This window comes from Lissotriton vulgaris, chromosome 1_1, assembly GCF_964263255.1.
Source record: "Lissotriton vulgaris chromosome 1_1, aLisVul1.2, whole genome shotgun sequence".
Lineage (NCBI taxonomy): Eukaryota > Metazoa > Chordata > Amphibia > Caudata > Salamandridae > Lissotriton > Lissotriton vulgaris.
Genome location: NC_141685.1, coordinates 247,321,865 through 247,340,072, shown reverse-complemented (window position 1 = coordinate 247,340,072; position 18,208 = coordinate 247,321,865). Strand labels below are relative to the sequence as shown.

Below are 18,208 nucleotides of genomic sequence, written 5' to 3'. Positions count from 1 at the left end.
CAGCAATCATCGGCCGCAGGAAATAGACCTAAGAGCGATTACACCAGCATTTGAACGTTGTCCGGCAACCCTGGGGGCAGATACCACTATCGACTTAAAAATAATAAAATTTAAGTTAGCTGCTGGCAGTAAGATGCTGGAAAATGCTAAACAGCTCTTTAATGCCAGAACTGGAAAAGGGGAAGCTCAGAAATGGCTAAACTTCCTAACAATGATGGAAGTACATGTGTCTAAGATCAAACCATTTAACCAGCAAAGGTTCAGCGGCACGAAACCTATATCGATTTCTTCAAAGCAAGAAATTAAGCTTGCAAAAAAACATATCTATCGATCTTTCAGACACCTCCGGCACAAGTCCAATTATAAAAATTAACTGGAATTACTACAGAGATAAAGGGCAGCTGTGAATAAACTGAAAAGGAATGTCAACAGAGCTATGGAGGAGGAATTCTGGCATAAAAATATTTGCTGTCGTTAAACATAATCATAGCACCAGATTCTGGTGTACTATAAATCAATTCATCCAACAAAATCATGACGGCATCTCCTCGAACATCGCAAAGGAAGATTCGGTCAAATAACTAAGTTCCCACTTCCAACAAAATAGTGAGCTCCTTGAACAGGACCAAATTAGCCAAAAAGAACTAGACCACCAGATAACCAACAAGGATGGGGCAGAATGCAACACGATCGACTCTGGGAATAGAAGGGGAGGCTTATCACCTGAGGAATTGCAAATAACTCACGCAACAGCAATTAAACTGCAGATAGGCAAGGGGAGAAGGGAAGGTGCGCCTGGCCCTACTGGTATACCACCAGCTTTATACAAACAGGAGGCAACCTTTTGGGCAGAAGCAATGGAACCACTGTTTAGAGAAATTAGGACACTAAACACCCTGCCTAAATCTTGGAAAGGGTCAATCATTTCCCCAATTTTCAAATCTGGTGAAAAGTCAGTCCCACAAAACTATCGACTAGAGGCTTTATTAGACAATGAGGCAAAATATTTTGCTGGGACATTATTAGAGGATCTCCAGGCATGGGCCACAGACAAATCTGCAATCCCTTTACAACAAACTGGATTTGTAAAATCAGTCAGGAATACAACAAATATTCTAATCATGGCAATAAGGCCGCATTTGATCATGGTCCAAGCTCCATAGATGGGGGCTGCCACAGCCATTATTAAATTTGCTAATAAACTTGCACACGGACACATGGCTGCAGGTGAAGTTGGGTGACGGAACTTCCTTGTCGAGGCACATCCCAACGGTTAAAGGGTTGAAACAAGGTTGCGTCTCAGCACCGACTCTCTTCAACTTATATATAGCTGACTTAGTACCACTCCTGATCAGCTGTAACTCACATGCCCCAAAAGTAGGAGATATTTTGATACCCTGCCTCTTGTATGCGGATGACATAGTCCTGATTAGTAAAACAAAAGTAGTGCTACAACGTCTCCTAAATGCAAGTCGGGACATCTCCAAAGCTAATGACCTAACAATCAACTTGGCTAAAACAAGGACTATGATAATCAGGAAAAAAAGGAGACAAACTGGAACCTGGTTTTGGGGGGAAATTAAAATTGAGGATACAGCGGAATACAAATACCTTGGCGTGAAGTTGGACAGTGGGGGACGCTTCACATCACAGAAGAATAGCATTAGGCTCAAAGGCCTAATACTGGCTTCCACTTTAAAAACCCTAAATAAAAAATTGATGGGGCCATCGATCCTCCCTTTGATTGAGGTAGTTCGGGCAAAACTGCTGCCAACAATCACCTATGGCAGCAAAGCTCAGAAAGGCAGAGACGCCATAGTAACAACTGTATATAGGATCATCTTTGGGTGCCCAAACACACCTCACCGGCACAAATTTGGCTTAAATTCGGTGTTCAAAAACAAACAGTTGCAAGGCAAGGATCATTTATCATTACATGGGACAAAGTACGAAAAGCTCCACATGGTACACTAAACGAACAGCTATGGAAGGAGATAGAACAACATTCCAAATCACCTACCAACGGAATATCTTTATAGCGGTTTAAATGGGTTGAGCCTATGGCAGCTTTAGGAAACATCAACAACTACTATTATTTTCCAAAAACTAGTGTGGAAAACAGTGAAACATCTTTCCTTGCTGGAGGGCAAGGCCACATTGACAAAAAGGGCCCATGGCTGGATGACATTAAAGACATATACGGACTCGGCCACCCAAGCCTATTTCAATCTGGGGTATGACAAGAATATAAAAATTGCTTTCATGAAGTACAGACTGGGGCTGTTACTCTGCAGTAAACATCTTCCTCCCTGGTTAAGAAAGAAAGTGGGCACTGCGTGCCGCTTATGTGGTTCAGCATCGGAAGATCTGCTGCATTTACTGTGCTCCTGCAAAAAACTGCTTAAAAAACGGAAACAACTGTTGAGGCGACACTTTAATCAGCGGGGGATTCGCACCAGGAGGCAAGCTCTACTGGCATGCTTTGCACCGAACGATCCACAACTGAATTGCAGTGTGGTGAAGTATCCGACACTGTGCGATAGTAAAATGCCTGGGGTGACCTAAGGAATTTATGTGGGGACCACATGGGCAAATGTTCTAAGGTGCTCTCAAGAAATTCCCCCCAAAGAAATTAACATTTACATCTGCAGTACGCGGAGATCGGACAGTACAGTACCTGAGCGCATGATACATGAAAAAGAGGGATGGTTCGCCAAGGTCAGAAGGGCTTGTCAATGGTCGGCAAAAAGTTTGGTTGGATAGTGTGGAATGCTAAGGCAGCAATTGGACAGAAATTATACATTTTGCTGTTAAAGCTGCTTCATTTTAGAAAATTCATTCTGTTTATTTTTAAGAAGCTTTTAAAATTAATAATTATGAAGGAATGTGTTGTAAATGTATATAAATTGTGTATTTTGTTTTGATAATGTTGGCATTTTTGCAACGGTTTTAATTAACTATGCAAATAAATGTATACCTTATACCTGTATGAAACAAAGGATTCCTTTGAAATTCTACATGTTTTTGTATTCTCCATACTATAATTCATCATTGTGGCTGAAGGCAAGTTTCCATTGAATTGGCTGTGATTTAGCATATTTTGCACAGAGGTTAGTTGGTCTTGAGCACTTGACTTAGACATTCAGGGCCACATGTACGACCAAAGCATTTTGCGACTTCCTAATTGTGACTTTTTGCGACTCGCAATTAGGAAGTCGCAAAATGCAATCTACTCATGTGTCTCAGACACATTTTGTGATCCCCAATGGGGTAGCAATTGTGAGTCTGTAGTAGGTTATTGGCTCGCAAAATATGGTCAGTACCCGCTAAAAGACGTTTTAGCGGTCGCAAACGGCATGATTCTCAGTTTGCGACCTCTAAAAATGGTCGTACATGTGGACCTCCAGTCTATGGCATTGTATTCATATATTCATAAATAAAAGGTACCCCCTAAAAGTGATTATGAGATCTGGGAGAAGGGGGGAAAACAACAATATCAATTATGAAACACTCCCACTCGACCTATATCAATTTGGCAGTGGCTACTGTTAGATCGCTGGGCGACCCTTGCTATAGGAATCAACAGATACAACAATGTTACATTTGTTTACATCCTTGTTTACTATTATCCTTTTTAGAAAAGAGTAAAAAAATGTATGAAAGACATTTCTTTTTTCTCATATATAAAATTCAAATTGTGTTTAATTCACATCTTATATTTCTTTCATTTGTACACAAAAGCATAATTATGCATCTCCCCATATTGTGATCAACCTCACATTCCATCACACCTCACATTCCATCACAGCCTTCCATTTTTGTTTGAATATATTTTATTGGTTTGTTGGTTCACATAATCAACACACAAATATGCAATACCTAAGAGGAAATAACTCACATGTGTAGCATGATAACAGTGCGGCAATACAATACAATGATAACGCATAGCAAAACAATCATTATGTATTCCAGGTCGTGTGGTAGAATTGTCATGACAATATAGGTAGTTGTTGGGGCCGCAATGGGTGTGATGTCACTCTGTACTGTGGTTCTGAAAATTCCGGACCCTGCCATAATGGTGTACCAAGGCCTAAACACTTGTGCAGAAAATATCATCATACCACGACGAATTTGGTATCAATAGACCGGTAATGATCAGGACATTATGCCTGTGTATTTTCATCACGATACAATGATGCATGCAGGAGTTATTGGCAAATTCATTCTGAGCCCACAGGCTCTAGGTTGTGAACAAGCGTCCATTTTAGTTGTTGCCCTTTACATAGGCATATACATGAGCCAATGATTCTTAAAGGACACGTATTCCTTAGCTTGAGTTCTTCCTGACTCCCATTTGACCTGAACAGGCTGAATCTGCCTACGTGATGTTGGCCTCACCAAACCAGTCCATGCCCTCTAGTCAATCTATATTAAAGATCTGAGCAACTTGTTGTGTACATTGGCCTGAGCAAGATTAGAAGGCCGAATACAGTAGCCATGCCTGTTTATGACCCACAAGCATCCCTTATCCTACATTTCTATCTTCCACACCTGGCTCTGTTTCTCTGCTTCTGGGCTTTTACAATGGGGAGGTGACTGTTTATATGATGGGGAGGAAACCAGTTCTATGGTGAGCTTCTCCGGCCTGCACAGGAAAATATGTGAAGTTTGACATATGTTCATGATGGAAGATGGGTTGGTCAGTTTGGGCAAGTAGAATGGAATTCATAATTATAGCCTGCTTTGTTATGGTACCATGGGAGCGACCTACAATGATGTGTTCGTCAGCAAGAATGTGAGCCTAGGGGCAAACTTTTTGTATAAAAGGCCTGCCTGAGAAAGCTCAGGCAGGCTCCCTCTTTCAATTGTAAAACTACGGTTGGACGACGAAGCCTCATAATAATAATAATAAAGATGTCTTTTGATTTTACAGATTGGCTGTCAATTCCTTACCTGCTTTATTATGCAAATTACTGGATAGATCCCTGGTGGGGAGAGTGAGTCATTTTCCACTTTTCTTCAGTTGGCTGCCCAACTCGGGGCCTTATCATGGAGTGGTTATCTACAGGAGTATTTTGTCAAAGGATGGAGGAACTGCTGGGGAATACAAGACAGAATTCAACCAAAAAGAGGTACTCTGGGCACAGGGTTTTCTGGGGGATTATCTGTCTTTGTGGCCCAGTATGTTTTTCGATTTTTCTGACTTAAAACTCTCCTAAAGATGTCACTCCTGACTAAGGAACCCATTCTTTTTTTTGCTGTAAGTATTTTTTAACAGACTGTTAGTGCAGTGGGGAATTGACAGTTATAATCTGGACAAATATTTGTGTATATGCAAATTGCAATTTGTATAGGCAGTTGAAGAGATATTTTCTCCATCTGCTTTAGTTGAAGAATAAAAATGGGTCGCTCCCAGTCCTTGGTTATTTATTGGTCGCAGAAATGTGACGCAGTCCTTGGTTATTTATTGGTCGCAGAAATGTGACGTTTTGGTTTGGGTACCGGTACATTTGGTTCAGTTGGTAGGCCTTTTGGTTGCTGTGGTTCAGATTATCGTTGGATAATCTTCCTCAGTATTGGTTCCTTGGTTTTATTTGAACACTGCAGTATTCAAAAACCGTGGGTCACGTACATTTGCGTGTATATCGTTGGAGATAGCCCCATGAAGTTTGAAACCCGACTAGTGAGCGCAGATGCCTGGTCGCGGTATTTTGTTTGGTATTAGTATTGACTAGGTTGCAACAAAGGATTCCCGGTTGGAGGATTCGCGTCTGATACCTCCAGTTGGAACTCCAATTTATGAGCTCTCTTTAAAGGTCTGTGAGGCTGTCTCTTTTGCAGCCTTCTGGAAATCTGTTGAAGAATTAAAAAAATAGGAACTAAAACGTTTTTGTTGTAAATATGGTTTACAACTAGTTTTGGCAGGTTATTTTTGAAGACAGTCCGTAGGCTGTTCCTTGTTCCTGTCCTAAGTGCTGACCTATGGGTTAAAATGTGTGTTTAAATGTCTATGTTGTTTGTGGGTTTTGTTGTAAATTGCGACTGCGCGATTTACAAGAAATGTTTAGAGCGCGCTGCTTTGTGTGTCCTGAGTGTTTGACCCCCCTTCTGTTTTGTGTCTGGAATGAGCTCAATGTATGTATGTGTATGGGTCACCTTCAATAGATGTAAATAAGGCTCCAAAGAAAAAAATGAAAAAACGAAATTGCCTGTTCTTTAGACGCACAGTGTTAGATGTTCACAGCCAAGTCTTTTCAGCTGCAGTATATCTAATCATTCAGCCAGCACCTCTAGTTAAACACGGGTGGTGGAATTTTGCAAACAGTCCTTTCTAAATGTGGCGCAGTAATCTCACGCATTCCCAGTTAGGTAGCTGCGCTTAGGCTTGTGTGTTAATATGTATCTAAATAATAGGTAAGGGATGTAGTGAGCATTTTACGTATAGAACAGTCACAAATAGCAATAATTAGGCTTCATTAGGACTAAATAATTATTAATTATGAAAAATAATTATTAAAAAGAAGTGCTACAAAAATCGTTTTTTAATATTTGTGAAGCTTAACACTCATACTATGACCCCCTAGCATTAAAATGTTTGATTTAAGTTACGTTGTACCACGAAAATGACAAACACTTCTGTGCGCAATTTCCCTTACCCTAGGCGCAAACAAGCTCATTTCTATAAGGTATAACTTAGTATTTTCAAAAGTATGATTCATAAATTAGGTATTAGACATCCTAGTAATACCCATTATGCAATAAATTGTAGGATTTTTTATTTCTTAGTATCTAGAATGCAAAAGTCGATTTTCACATAAATAGACTGTTTTAAATGGTTTCAGGGCCCCTGTTTAAAGTGTCTCTTTAGTAAATACATACATTTAGATCTTAATATATATATTCGCAGGTTGTGCCTTCCTATGATTCAGCGAGTCAATGTGTCATAGAATTGCAAGAAAAAAGAGAAATTATTGTTTTAAATATAGTGAAATATTGCAGGTTATGTGGAAATGGTTAAACCTACTGGCCTTGTCAGTTTCAGTTACCAGGAGCAGGGGACTGGCAGAACCTGTATAACGTGTTTCCAGCAGTAGCAGCCAAGATGTTATCTTGTAAGGCTGTCTTGTTGACATTTGCGACCTTTTAATTAGGGCCTCGCCTGTGGAATGCAGCATGACATGGTTAAACGTGCATCTGATGCTAACTTCAGCTGCCTCTTTATATTTAAATCCCTGCCACGGTCCTGACCTGAGGTCACTTGAATAGCCTGACTTGCTCTGATAAATTTAATTCCTGCTCATGTTTATCATTTAAAAGTGTCTTCTTAAAGCATTACAAATTTGACATTAGCTGGGTTGGGGTTTTTGAACTAAAATGAGCAGAGGATGCAAGGCCATGTACAGCAATGATGATTGCATTTTAGCCAAAGAATAAATAATAGCTCCAGCATGTTCCCACAAAAGGCTTGTTGTTCGGTAAATTATGTCATCAACACATTTATCTCAAATTAGAAATACGGCAGGGCTGACACAGCATTGCATCCCGCTAATAATAATAAAAGGAACACTATTTAATTTGTAAAACTGCAGCCTCATTTGTCAGTACCCTGAAGGATTGTAGATCCCACACGTGGTTTGCATAGCTCCCAGTTGCTTTCATAATGCTGCACACAAGCGCTTTATATGAGATGTAGTTGATTGTATATGATTTAAATCTGTAACCTTCATTCATTACAGGCTGGCTTGTTCTCATTTGCCGCATTCACATTACATCTGCGTTAAAAGCGCACATCTGAGATAATAAACAAATAGGCACCTGCACTTCATGTCTTACAAATTAAGCACTGTGTAAAATGAAGGAACATGATTTAAAAAGGGCAAATGCAAAAGTGATTTCTTTGAGAAAACAAATATCAAACGTTCTGCTAAATGATCTGTAGAACTGGTATATGTGTGTCTCCAGGCTAGGAACAATTTTTTTTTTAGTTAAGTTTATTTGACAAAATGAAAAACGAAATGTTACATTGAGTTTTAGATAGGCAATAAGTAGAAGCCCTTCCCCAAAATTCTGCAACTTAAAGGCCTTAGGCCTGAGTGAGAATGGGCGTTTTTGCAAGGTACATGGAAAATAGGTTACAGGTAAGTAATGAAAAGTTTTTGTATGTCACGTTGTGCCATGTTTTGTAGTCTGATAAAAAGGGTTAAAATTGATGTTGTATTATAAGAAATGTGTGTGTTGTGTATCTTTTCTGCTTCTTCCTACAGATAATTCATGGATTAATTCACAAGACACGTGAGTTGGCTGGTTGAAGAGAAATGTTTTTTTTTTTTTTGCGTAATTTCTTTAAGAAAAAATGTGTGTGTTTATGTTTCATTTATACATTTGGTCCACTGAAACGCGTTATTTGACACAGCGACACTGTATTTTACAGCAGAGTATCAATTACCTGATGCCCTGCTGTCAAAAGAAGGGCATGTGCCATGGTATTATGCATGACCGTTTATTCATATATGCTGTTTGTTTGTCTGGGCTGTTTTTCCTTGTGCTTGATATACAGCAAGTATATCTTATGGCTTGAGATGGCTTGATATGTGTATTTATTTTTTAATGTTTTTTGTGTATGTTCTGTTCTATGGTGCTACTTTGAATTACAAGTTCCCCTGTGTTGTGAAGGAACACATGTATCGATATGCATTGTTTCACAATAAATTGGATGAATTTGTATTAAGATAAATTTCACAGATATGGACCTCATACTGTGAGCAGTAAGGCAGCTGTGTTTTTCCAGTGCATGCCTAATTTGGCTGTAATGATTTTTTTTTAAGAAAACTAAAATGATATACTGGATCAAAGATTGCCATCCGTTGTTAGTCACTTAACTGCCCTTTTTCCTTAAGGACAGGCAGCTCTGCATTTATGTATCCTTGATTGGGCCTAAGGATGGAATTATAGACCCGTGACTAAAGGTGGCCTAATTTCGATATCGCATTTTTTTATCGCATTTTTTGATTCCTGAATAAGCCTATGGATTCATTTTTTTCCCCTGAAGAGGCAACTGAACATTAGTTAGAATTACCGTGTAGGGTATAGATTGTCAGCGGTAGAGTTAAATTGGTGTAACATTGGTCTTTTCATGTATCCCCGTGCTCTTGGTGCTGTGTCACATGCCTTAGGCCACCCAAGCAAACTCTTGTCCTTCCTATAGATTTTTCTTTTTGCTTCTTCCCTGACCAATGTTGCATCATGTTTAGTTATTGAAGATTTTAGTTGTGTCCTACTTCCATTTTTTCCCTTCTCCGTCTTCTTTTCACCAGTCAGCCCATTTATTATTATGGGTGTATTGTTCATGTTCACACTTCAAGACTGCAGTGATGTAGTAGGAACCCCCTTATGTCACATACATTCCCTTTTGATTGATCAGACTAGTTTTCGAGAATTTTCTTTAGGCCCACTTCAAATGTCTTTTCAGACTGACTGTCAGGATAGTGATAGCCTGGTTAATTGACCCAATACAAGTTTTCCATCTCAATAGGAGATATCTCAAGTTTACATTCTTTTTTTAGTACGACATATTTTTAATGTCTATTTTTAATTTTTCAGTTCTCTCCTGTTTCTGCTGTTTCAATTTTTTAATAAGATGTGTTCTAATCATGCAGATACCAGGACTCTCTAGTTCTTGTCCTCTTGTCTGCACAGTTGATCATTAGCCTTTGTATTACATAGCGCACTTGATGCACATTGTTTTAAAAAGGGACTTTTCTTCATGTCCTTGATAATATGTATTATACCATTGCTCTATTTGAGATGTTCTAGATAAGGAGTTTAGGAACACCTAGGCTTCATCATTAAGGAGAATATGTATTTACCCCATTAAATAATGTATCCTATTAGATAATGCCACTGTATGAGGGCATCCATTTAGGTTGCCATGACGAATTGCCACTCCTTTGCAGATTGCAGGCCACTTGCTTGCAGCCCTCTTGTCAAAAAGCCAACCCATGAACTGTTTTTATATCTGACTTGAAGGAAACTAACAATTGTGTTACACTTCCTATACCACTAGGTTCTGCGGGAATCTTCCAGAGTCAAAAAGGAAGAATGTTACCCTGCAGACCGGTAATCAAAAAAGCCTGGTCCCCATCAGTAAACATGGCAGACGACTACAGACTTCTTGGCCTTGCAATTCCTGACAGCAATCAGCAGCGTGAACAGCAATCAGCAGCGTGGGCAGCGGTCATCAGCATGGACAGCGATCATCAGCGTGCCTCCAGTGGTACCTCCTAAGCAAGCCATTTGTTTCATCAGAAGGCGTTGTGAAAAGAAAAGAATAAAGGAGCTGATTTTCTGTTTTGCCTCAGAAGTTCAGTGCAAAGATGCGGAGGATCCCTGCTTTTGATGGCAGGACTGTCATCCACTTTGTGCAATTTGTTCAAACTGTCATGTGCTTGAACCTCTGGCAGCGCGCGGTCCCCTGATCCCCTTGGCCCGAGTTTTGGCCTCACCCACACCTCTTTTGCTTTGCACCAGCGGAACGGCGGTGCACCCAAGCATCCACGTTTGGAAAATGGTACTACATTCTGGTGCCCATAAGAGAGCAGCTTGAGCGTCCTCTGACACTAAATGATGAGTGTTGGAGTCTGAAAGTGCTGCTGACCTTGCTAGGTTTGTTGCTAAGTGGTGCTTGGATCTGCACGAGATGCTTTGTGCCCTTGATTAATGAAGAGCGCATCATTTGTAGTGTCTGCCACAAAGAAGAGACACTGGTGCATTGTTTTAAGACATTGAGACTTTCGAGTGAGCTGTGAGTGTTTGCCCGGAGGGCACTCGTACTAAACAGTATTGTCTTCTCATGAAAAAGCCTGAATTGAAGAGGCCCAACGCGAAGAAGACACTGGAAGCGGATTTGATGGATAATAGAAGCCTGCCAGGAGAGGCTTTGACGGACTCTGGGTATTTTCTGTGAGCTTGCATAGAATTGGAGTTTGGAAACTAATTTTTGCTGCTTTGCTGGCATTTGTTTTAAAGTACTATTCTGTTTAGTAAAAGCAGAATGAAGTCTCTCTGTGGAAGTGTATCCCTTTTTCATCTGAGAGCATTGATCAGGAACGCCACTGTTTCACTTGAACATATAATAGATTACTGAAATGCATAGGAAGCTATATAAAATGTTATTAAATTCTAGGATTTGCTTTTTGTTTAGGATTGTGCAAGTATTTTGCATTTGACTTTTGTTTTTCTTTTTCTCTTGCTTTTTCTGAAATTGTATTATGGTTTTTTTTGTTAAATTTTTGATTGGTTACCATTTGCCAGTTGCAGGGTCACGTAGGAGTACCAACGGTTCAGTTTGTGACCTGAGTAGTGGCAGTAGGCCTGCAGGACTTGCAGTGTCCCTATGACCTGCTAATAATCACAGCTGAAGTACTCTATCAAGATCGCGTGAGCGACATTAGAAAATGGAGATTGTATTGAGGAATGACGATGAAAAGCAAGAGATGAAAAACCGAAATTATAGAATGTTGTTCTCTAAGGGTGGTATAACTTTCTCTATTTTAATACTTTTATGTATTCTATTAGTTATTATATTACGTCTGCACCAACTTCTCAACCTACTCTTTCTTTACTGTTTCTTCACATGACTTTCATATTTTACCTGAACATACATTGGTTAGGCCAGAGTTTACTGATAGACCCTTCTGTACAGCTTCTACATCAACACTAGAACATCAATAATTGTTGGGTGGGTGATCTTATACCACGTACTACAGATAGAGGTGTTCACTATTTGGTCCTGCCATATATGGCCTTTGTACCACTACGTGTGTAAGAAGACTTGTCCCGAGAGAGTTGCTAAGTAGTAAGATAATACTACAGCAACACCTTTGATGATCTGATAAGTATAGACCTAGATTCAGACTGACATGGGTTTAGGTTATTGCCTATATAAAGGGCAAAAGGGGCGTCTGTGGTTCTGAAAATTCCGGACCCTGCCATAATGGTGTACCAAGGCCTAAACACTTGTGCAGAAAATATCATCATACCACGACGAATTTGGTATCAATAGACCGGTAATGATCAGGACATTATGCCTGTGTATTTTCATCACGATACAATGATGCATGCAGGAGTTATTGGCAAATTCATTCTGAGCCCACAGGCTCTAGGTTGTGAACAAGCGTCCATTTTAGTTGTTGCCCTTTACATAGGCATATACATGAGCCAATGATTCTTAAAGGACACGTATTCCTTAGCTTGAGTTCTTCCTGACTCCCATTTGACCTGAACAGGCTGAATCTGCCTACGTGATGTTGGCCTCACCAAACCAGTCCATGCCCTCTAGTCAATCTATATTAAAGATCTGAGCAACTTGTTGTGTACATTGGCCTGAGCAAGATTAGAAGGCCGAATACAGTAGCCATGCCTGTTTATGACCCACAAGCATCCCTTATCCTACATTTCTATCTTCCACACCTGGCTCTGTTTCTCTGCTTCTGGGCTTTTACAATGGGGAGGTGACTGTTTATATGATGGGGAGGAAACCAGTTCTATGGTGAGCTTCTCCGGCCTGCACAGGAAAATATGTGAAGTTTGACATATGTTCATGATGGAAGATGGGTTGGTCAGTTTGGGCAAGTAGAATGGAATTCATAATTATAGCCTGCTTTGTTATGGTACCATGGGAGCGACCTACAATGATGTGTTCGTCAGCAAGAATGTGAGCCTAGGGGCAAACTTTTTGTATAAAAGGCCTGCCTGAGAAAGCTCAGGCAGGCTCCCTCTTTCAATTGTAAAACTACGGTTGGACGACGAAGCCTCATAATAATAATAATAAAGATGTCTTTTGATTTTACAGATTGGCTGTCAATTCCTTACCTGCTTTATTATGCAAATTACTGGATAGATCCCTGGTGGGGAGAGTGAGTCATTTTCCACTTTTCTTCAGTACCCAGAGCGGTGCGGCCTAGGAGTGTTGTAAGGTGAGATTCGGTGGGATGTGGCATGTCCCAGTGGTTCCGCATCTTCACTGCGTCCTTCCCAGCAGGCAGTGCGTGATGTATCACCAGTAGTGGTGTGTAAACAGGAGTACTGAGTGTCAGATGTAGACCATCCACCAATGCAATGTACACAGTTTTACAACAGGCGTGTCAGTGGAGACAACCACCGTAACATCTTAACGAAACCGTTAGGGGCAAAGAACTAAACGGGACTAAACAGGGAGAAGGGATAGGGTCCCTTACACCATGAGGCGATGCCATCACAGCCTTCCATGCCATACTCACACATTCACACAGCACATACATCCCAGTCCCAGCTTGGATTGGCATGCAACGCTAAAATCATGGGAGGAGCCCTTCATTAATGGTCATAATTATGCTGTCAGCTGGGAATCCATTTGGCTGATGTATGTTTCAGTGGATAAAAAACTACTTTAATCCACCTTCTTCAGGACCTCTCCTTTTAAATATTTTTACCGCAGAGGGTAATGGGGAATCAAAAATCAACAAGTCTTCATGGTCCCAGATTAGAACTGATGTACTGGTAGTGGTATAGTACTTGGGAACCTTCCCAACAATATGTATGTGGTTCCAATGGTAGCTCTCAGACTTGCTTTGAATGCAAACACAATCACTGGCTTAGGAAGCCATGGTCGTATCTATTAGGCCACTGTGGTTACAATGACCATGCCGGAGACATCAACCACTCTGCAGCCTGTAGTCGCGATTCCAGTTATGATCTTTGGAATACGTTTAAGAATACAATCAGTTACAGCAATCTCTGAATAAACCTACAGCAATCTCTGTATAAACCCCATCTCTAATGTCCTCAGCAACGTTGGTATCCAAGAGAAGGTACTGGAGTGGATCATCTCGTTCCTCGCCGGAAGAACCCAGAGAGTCCGCCTCCCCCGTTCAGATCCAAGCCCACCGAAGTCATCTGCGGCGTGCCACAAGGATCTTCACTCAGCCCCACCCTTTTCAACGTCTACATGAGCCCCCTCACAGCCATCGCACGCCAACACAACCTCAACATCATCTCCTACGCCGATGACACCCAGCTGATCCTCTCCCTCACAAACGACCCTGCCACCGCCAGAACCAACCTACACGAAGGGATGAAAGAAGTAGCCGAGTGGATGAAGAACAGCCGCCTGAAACTGTACTCAGACAAGACAGAAGTCTTCATCCTTGGATCATCACCCTCTGCCTGGGACGACTCCTGGTGGCCCCCCGCCCTGCGAAGCGCACCCAAAGCAACGGACCACGCACGCAACCTGGGCTTCATCCTGGACTCCTCCCTCTCGATGACCAGACAAGTCAACGCCGTCTCATCTTCATGCTTCAACATCCTACGGAAACACCCTCTACACTGGAACCACAGCCAAACTGCAGAAAAGACTCCAACGCATCCAGAACGCCTCCGCTCGACTCATCCTGGACATCCCCCGACACAGCCACATCTCCGGACACCTGAGAGACCTGCACTGGCTCCCCGTCAGCAAGAGAATCACGTTCCGCCTCCTCACCCACGCACACAAGGCCCTCCACGACCTGGGCCCCAAGTACCTCAACAACCGCCTGACCTTCTACACTCCCACCCGCCAACTGCGATCGACCAACCACGCCCTCGCCGCGGTTCCACGCATTTGAAGAGCCACCATGTGAGGAAGATCCTTCTCCTACCTGGCAGCCAAGACTTGGAACTCTCTCCCCATCCACCTCCGTCGGACCCAAGACCACCTCCCCTTCAGGAAGCAACTCAAGACCTGGCTGTTTGAGCAGTAGCGGACCCCTCTCCCTCAAGCGCCTTGAGACCCTCTGGGTGAGTAGCACGCTATACAAATTTCTTGATTGATTGATTGATTGATAGTGAAGTATCCAGTTACTTGTAATAACCATATGATGCAGCTGCTAGACTCTTAGGGGCATATCGGCAAGGGCTTCATCTACGCTTTTTTGGCTTTAAAAACGAGAAAAGCGGAGATAAAACCATCCCCTATCAGCAAGAGGGTGCTAACATGCATATTTGCATGTTAGCACCCTTTTGCACTACGCCTACCTTTGCATCTCTAATGAGATGCAAAGTGGGCGTTTCTGACATACACTACATGTCTGGACATCAATAGCGCGGCTTCGCACTATCAGCAAGGATGCCCCAGCATTTTAGCAGTCTGAGGGCCTGATTCACAGAACTAACTTAAGACAAAATCCTAAACTTACTACTTTTGGTATTCACAGAAATTAGGATTTTGTCTTAAGTTTGTCTTAAGACAAACTTAAGACAAAATCCTAACTTCTGTGAATACCAAAAGTAGTAAGTTTAGGATTTTGCCTTAAGTTAGTTCTGTGAATCGGCCCCTTAGTTTTTGGAGAAAACTGCTCTTTTCTCCCAAAACTAACGTCTGCTAAATTCTAGACTTAGCTACCCCTAACATAGGGGGTGGATTCTGCTGATACGACCACAGGGTCGTATCAGCAAGGTTATCGCCGTTATGCAGGGAACATCGCTGGAAAACCAGCGATGTTCCTTGCAAAACGGCAATTTCCCCACTATCGCAGGAGTTTTTATCGCCTTGGAAATACGCGTTGCTAATAACGCGTTATCTCCGCGATAAAAATCTGTGATAGCCGGCGTTAGGGAAAGAAGCGCTAAGCACGCTTTGCGATAGTTATCGCAAAGCGTTGCTGATATGCCCCTTAGTAACTACAGTTGTGTTGTGATTTCATAATGCCTCCTGCTAGAGCCAGCAGCAACGATGAAGGCTGCTCAAGGAGCAGAACTGCAGCTGCAGTTCAAACAACATAACTGCGAACTGGCTTGTTCTTCTTCGGATATGTTTTTTTCAAATGATCAGTGCTTAGCAGAAAGGAGATACTTATGGCAACAGGTTTCGTTTTTGCAGGCTGTAGATCGTTCCTGGAAAGATAGACTCTCTCGGCCTGTCTATATAGCATTTTTTTCTTTTTTGCAAACAAGTATTAAATATTTGTGGGCAGGGCCTGACTGGCCATATCGGGCATCGGGCATTTCCCCGGTGGGCTGCCATTGTGGGGACTGGTTTTGGACCCCTGGGGGCTGTTTTTGTTAGCGGACCGGGTTTATAGCATAGCTGCAATATCGGCTCCTGGTAACAAAAGCAGCTGCCGGGCTTTCCACTCGCGCACCCCCCCAACCCTTCCTGTGGGAATACGTCATTCTGCACTATAGATTTTAGGGGTTCTTTACAAGCTCCTTGCGCCACTGGTACTTCACTTTTTCTCATTTTAAAAGTGATGCACATGCGGCACAAGGGGCTTGTATATAAGCCCCTCTGTTTTTATCCTTCATGTCTGCAAACGTAGTCTTTCCTATGAAACAGCAAGACGCTAAGGGGCAGATTTACAATAACGGGCGCATCCCTGCAGATCAGCAGGGATGCACCAGTTATTTTGTGTCACGGCAGACACCTCTTGCGCCACCATGGATGCGCCGCATTTACAATGCGGCGCAGCATGGTGCAATAATAGACAGATGCTTGACACATCTGCTGCCGTAAAGGTGACGCATTGCTAAAATTGCGTTAGAAGTGCGACGCAGCTCCAGCAAGGCTCGGGGTGCCCCTATGCCTAACATGCTGTGTCAATCTTTACGCCTGCTTTAAGCAGGCGCAGGGTTTTGACGCAGCATGGCCGTAAAAGTGACTGAGTGAAATCTTGTAGATTTCACTCCGCCACTTTTAGGAGGCGTTCCGCGCAGGAACGCCTCCCCCTGTGCCCGAACACCCACATGTGGCGCAGGGCTTTACGACGTGACGCATCTCACTAGATGCTTCACGTTGAAAATACCCCGCACAAAAGTGACAAAACGGCGGCGCAAATGTGGCGTACAGGGCTTGTAAATCTGCCCCTAAGGATTTAAGCGCTTTGTGTGAAGGGTGATGGCATACAAATGTATCATAAGAAATACAATGCCATCTGTTGTACATTAAAAGGGCACTGCAAGTCACCTCCGTGTTCCATGACCTTATAAAGGAACTGTACATTCGGCCTTCTTCAGTGATAGTCAAAGTACAGTTTAGGGGCCGCATGTGGCCCTCCTGGCCTTTAGATGTGGCCCCTCCTCAACGGCAGCACTGGGGTACTGTTAACTCAAATCAGTCCTAACATTATAAAGTTGTGAAATAAATGGTCAAGCGTTTGTTTCCAGGTTAATTGAAGTTATAGAAAGGAAGTGACTAAATTTCCTTCACCACTTAACTTTAGGAATTTTTTTATTTTTAAAGACCTATTTCATCAAAACTATGAAAATGTGACAAATTTGCTTCAGAATTCTAAAAGTGTATTTTATTGCCATGCAGAACCGTTTCATCTTCCTACTGCGGATTACTTCAGTGCATTGAGAAGTGATTTGTCTTTTAAGTGATATTTTTCTAACATGAATTTAAGAAAGATCCACACTGACAACAATCACAATAGTAAACTAAGAGGCAAGTCATTTGTTATAAGCACTTTTTAAGAGGCCTAGGTTGTTATTAGGCATGGACAACATTATAGTATATAAAATCAATACACAGGAGTTGGTTTTTCGTCCAGCGCACATCTTGACCTCGTGTATTTCATGGTAATTTTTTATGTGATCATCAAGAAAAATGATGGAAAGTGAAATAAAACAATTGCTGAAAATCACACAATTTGGTCAAGTGGAGTAGCCGGGATTGATAACGAATTTTCTGGTTCGTATTGTGCTTTTCGGCCGCTAGATGTACATGTTTGTCGTCCTAATGTTGTTAAGAGTGAAAATCCAGATAAAACTGGATAAACAACGCAAAAACACACCTGTCTCCACCCCAGATGGGACTCGAACCCACAATCCCTGGCTTAGGAGGCCAGTGCCTTATCCATTAGGCCACTGGGGCTGCTTACTAACCCCCCAAACCATTCAGCTAAAATACCTTGCCCCGCGAACGACATGTGACACTTCACTCGAGGATCGTATTAGGCGGGCAACTAGAGCCAAATTTCGGGTGGGGCGGGATGGAAAATATTGGGGGGGGGGGGGGGGTAATTCTTCCAAAAACGGACAGAGTGGCTCTAAAAAGGGGTGAACACTCAACAAAAGCCTCATTTACAACTAAATGGTCTATTAAAGACCTGTTAAGTACTCGGGTGCGGCTGCAATTTGATGCTCGCCAGCCCGCGAAGCTGTCTCCCCCTGGACTGACACACATGAGGGG

The 18,208-nt window shown here is 42.2% G+C and overlaps 1 non-coding gene across 1 annotated transcript; it reads right to left on the bottom strand.

Moving 5' to 3' along the window:
• Nucleotides 1–17,817: 17,817 nt before the first annotated feature.
• On the bottom strand, nt 17,818–17,890 carry TRNAR-CCU (transfer RNA arginine (anticodon CCU)). Its single transcript has one exon. It is a non-coding gene; the product is annotated as a tRNA-Arg (tRNA).
• Between the last annotated feature and the right edge of the window lie 318 nt (nt 17,891–18,208).